Source organism: Rhinopithecus bieti, unplaced genomic scaffold (assembly GCF_001698545.2).
Source record: "Rhinopithecus bieti isolate Rb0 unplaced genomic scaffold, ASM169854v2 scaffold_31527, whole genome shotgun sequence".
Classification (NCBI taxonomy): Eukaryota; Metazoa; Chordata; class Mammalia; order Primates; family Cercopithecidae; genus Rhinopithecus; species Rhinopithecus bieti.
This window is the reverse complement of record NW_016813959.1, coordinates 1,369,007-1,373,357: the sequence shown is the minus strand read 5'-3', so window position 1 is coordinate 1,373,357 and position 4,351 is coordinate 1,369,007. Positions and strand designations below refer to the sequence as shown.

The 4,351-nt window shown below is 39.4% G+C and overlaps 1 protein-coding gene across 1 annotated transcript in view; it reads left to right on the top strand.

The window, feature by feature from the left end:
• The window catches only part of CRACD (capping protein inhibiting regulator of actin dynamics), a 285,912-nt gene that overhangs the window by 75,291 nt on the left and 206,270 nt on the right, over positions 1 to 4,351 (top strand). The window lies entirely within an intron of this gene.

Below are 4,351 nucleotides of genomic sequence, written 5' to 3'. Positions count from 1 at the left end.
AAAAAAAAAAGGTAAAAAAAAAGAAATTGCAAAAATTAAAACCTCCAAATTCTTTATAGACATTATATCCCCTTACTGCCTGTACGTGGGCAGCATACTTCCACTGCCCTGAGCTTGATATACCACTGATTTGAGTCTTGTTTTTTGATTTCTGCTTCATGGTTTCATTTATTTTAACTGACACTGATAAACATGCATTATGCACTGTTCTTAGTGGATCCTGACTTGTTTCATGGATGCACTTATCTCCTCCTGCCTCCAGCATCTACCACTGTCTTCATTTCCAGTCCTCAATAACATCAGCAATTTTTCCAAACCCTCACTTTTGGACAGGCAGGAGAGCCTCCTTGTTTGTTGTGCTTTAGCTTTATTATATTTCAAAAATTCAATAGTAGAAAGAGTGATTTGCATTTTCCAGCCCTGCTCATGGTAGTGTGACCTTACATCCATAGATGAATATCAGTGCAATATTGCTTGAGGACAAAATGCATTTCCAAATAAATTGGTTCACTGAAGGGCAGCTGGGGTGACTTCTTGCTATTCTGCATCTTGGTATCTTTTTTGTCAATTAATATGAAGGAACATAATGTTTCCTCAAACTGTTATGAGCATAGATGTGTCACAGCCAAATGCCACATCCGTTAAATTTTAGGAAATCTGTAATGGCATTAAAATGTTGAATAGTTATCAAAGTAAGATAGTCTTTTTAATGAAATTTTCAATGGTAGTAGAGTGTAAATTACAGATTTCCCTTTAATACAATCAATTGATAAATGTTAATAGGAGCTGACATTTGCTGAGAGCTTACTGTGTGTGAGGCACTGTTCTAAGTACTTCACATGAATCTGCTGAGGGAGTGGATTAGTTGGCTTAGCTGCTATAACAAAATACCATAGTCTGGGTGACTTAAACAACAGACATTTATTTCTTATAGTTCTGGAGGCTGGGAAGTCTGAGATCAAGGTGCTGACCTATTTAGTTCGTAGTGAGTGATCTCTTCCTGGCTTGCAGAAGGCTGCCTTCTCTCTGTATCCTTATAAGGCAGGGAGAGAATTATCTTCCACTTCTTGTAAAGCCCACCGATTGCATCATGAAACCCCCCTCTCTTCGACCATAATCTTATCTAATCCCAATTGCCTTCCAAAGCCCTATCTCCAAATACAGTCACGCTGAGGTTTAGGGACTTCAGCAAATCAATTTCGGAGGAGACACAATTTAGTACATAGAAGGTAGGCGGTCTTATTAATCCCGTTTTATAGATGAGGAAACGGAAGCATAGAGAGGTCAAACAATTTGCCCCAAATTACTCAGCTAGTAGGTGAAAGGCCTGGGATTCCAGTCTGAGCATCCATCTTCAGAGACCACAGTATCACCCACTACACTGTCCATGGTGCTTAAAGGGACCCTTGGATATTCCTAAGCTCTAGAGATGCTGAAACCTATACTGTATTCAGTAAATGGTTTCTGAAATAAAACACTTATTTATAAATCCAGAATCTGAACAACCATGTTTCCTGACTAACCACACCCTGTCCATATCTGTAACTAATAGGACTTCCTTACTTTAAAATCATTTTTTTTTTGTTTTGTTTTATTTTGAAATGGAGTCTTGCTCTGTTGCCCAGGCTGGAGTACAATGGTATGATCTTGGCTCACTGCAACCTCTGCCTCCCAGGTTCAAGTGATTCTCCTGCCTCAGCCTCCCAAGTAGCTGGGATTACAGGTGCCCACCACCACACCCAGCTAATTTTTGAATTTTTGGTAGAAATGGGGTTTCACCATGTTGACCAGGCTAGTCTCAAACTCCTGATCTCAGGTAATCCACCTGCCTCAGCCTCCCAAAGTGCTGGGATTACAGGCACGAGCCACTGTGCCTGGCCAAAGTAATTTTTTAATGATGGAAATTTCCGTACATACACAAAGGCAGAGAGAGATAGTGTAATCAACCCCTGTGAATCCATCACCCAGATTTGGCAGTTATCAGCACGTGACCAATCTTGTTTCATGTATATCCCAACCCTGCTGCAGTATTTTAAAGCAAATTCTAGACATTATTTTATCTGTAAATTCTCCATTTTGTGTCTTATCAGAACAGGACTCTTTTAAAATATAATCACAGTCCTGGTATCACACCTAAAAATAATAGTAATTCCTTAATATCTAATATCTAGTCAGTGTTCAGATTTTCCTGTTTCACAAATGTCTTTTACAGTCCAATTTTCTATTTTATAAATGTCTTTTTATAGTTGCTTTATTTAAATCACAGTCCAAATAAGGTTCTTACATTGCATTTGGTTGAGATATTTATTCATTCTCTTTTAATCCATACACATTGCCTCTCTTTTTTTTCTTAACATTTATTGAAGAAACCTGGTTATTTATCCTGTAGAATTTCCTATGTTGTCTTTCCCTACTTTTGGTTGAGGAAGTGTTGCTTTTCATTCCTGTAAAGTCTAGAAGAGGATAGTAGAACAGTTATGGGCTCTAATGTCCCTAAGTGGAACCGCTGGCCACTGGGAAGCAGAGAGAGACAAAAGCCAGCTTGACGATCCCAGTGCACTATGTGAGGACCTTTTTCTGTGATGCTGAGTATGTAATGATATGCTTTAATTTTTTGAAAACATAAGTTTACAGCTGTTCAATAAAATTAATCTCCTTTAACCAGAATGTCATTTAATTAGAAATATTCAATGTTATGTTCATTCTAAAAAGCTAGGTTTGGGGAATGGATACTTTGGTAGTAAGGAAGATGTTGTGTGATACTTTGGGACCATGTGACTCTCTTTGTCCCCATGTAAAAATCACTTTCACCCAGTGACTTTTGCATCCACCGCTGATTCTTGCCTAAATGGGTTATGACCTGAGGGTTGCAAAATGGTGATTTTGTTAAATTATAGTGTTTCTTCTACATTTATTAGCTAGTATTCTCCTGTAATCTTTTGTATTTTTCTCCTCTTGGTTTTATTTGCCCTCTGATTACCCTGCCTCTTTTTCTTTCATCATTTTATACTCATGGATTTTAAATTTTTTTATTACTTTTTTTTTTTTTTGAGACAGGGTCTTGCTCTGTCACCCAGGCTGCAGTGGTGCAAATGGTGCAAATGGTGCAAATGTTGCATGGCTCACTGTATCCTCAACCTCCTGGGCTCTAGCAATCCGCCCACCTCAGCCTCCTGAGTAGCTAGGACTACAGGCATGTGCCACTATGCCTGGCTTATTTTATTTTTTGTAGAGATGGGATCTCACTGTGTTGTCCAGGTTGGTCTTGAATTCTTAGCCTCAAGTGATCCTCCTGCCTTGGCCTCCCAAAGTGTTGGGATTATAGGTGTGAGCCACTGCACCTGCCTGGATTTTAAATTTTTAATATTTATAATCTATTACTGTCATTCTTCTTCTTTTGTTTTGTTTTGGTTTTGAGATGGAGTTTCGCTCTTGTCACCCGGGCTGGAGTGCAATGGCATGATCTCACTCACTGCAACCTCCGCTTCCTGGGTTCAAGCGATTCTCCTGCCTCAGCCTCCCGAGTACCTGGGATTACAGGTGTGTGCCACCACACCTGGATGATTTTTGTATTTTTAGTAGAGACAGGGTTTCACCATGTTGGCCAGGCTGATCTCGAACTCCTAACCTCAGGTGATCCGCTCACCTCGGCCTCCCAAAGTGCTGGGATTACAGGCATGAGCCACTGCACCCAACCTCATTATTCTTTTTGATGCTCGTATTGTCCCAAATTTGGCCAGTGGGAACCCCTTCAAGCCAATTCCTGTCCACTTTTAACATGATTTCATTTTGTCTTTGAGCACTTCCTTACTTTTTAGCCTAATATATGCCGGCTACCTTGTATCTTTCCTGCCCCAAACCAAAACTCAGCCATATCTTTAAGGATTTACACCTTTTAGTGGGGAACAGTATTTAGAAACCGAGATCTGGGCATTAGGTGTACTCTTTGCTTACTTCTATGACTGTTTAGTTGTAGTCCTAAGTCTCCAGCTGAGGGTGGAAGGGACATGTCGGGCCCTTCAACTTTGCTTGGACAACCCCTTAATCTCTTACAGATCATTTAGACTTGTTGAAGGTTGAATGAACTGTACTTTTAGGTTCTCCATTCTCTAAGGATAACAATTTGTAGGCTTTTTCCTCTTCTACTTGACTTAGAATTTCACCTGCACTGTTGTTATCTAAAAAATCTTAGAACTGTAGACTCTCCAGTTTACACCTTTGTACGTTGAAATTGTCTTAACCAGTAGTTCTTTACTAATTTTGAGTCTTAGCCCATTTTGAAAATCTGGTGAAAGTAGATTGTAGCCCTAGAAAAATGCTTGTACACCAAAATTTTTTTTTTTTTTTTTTT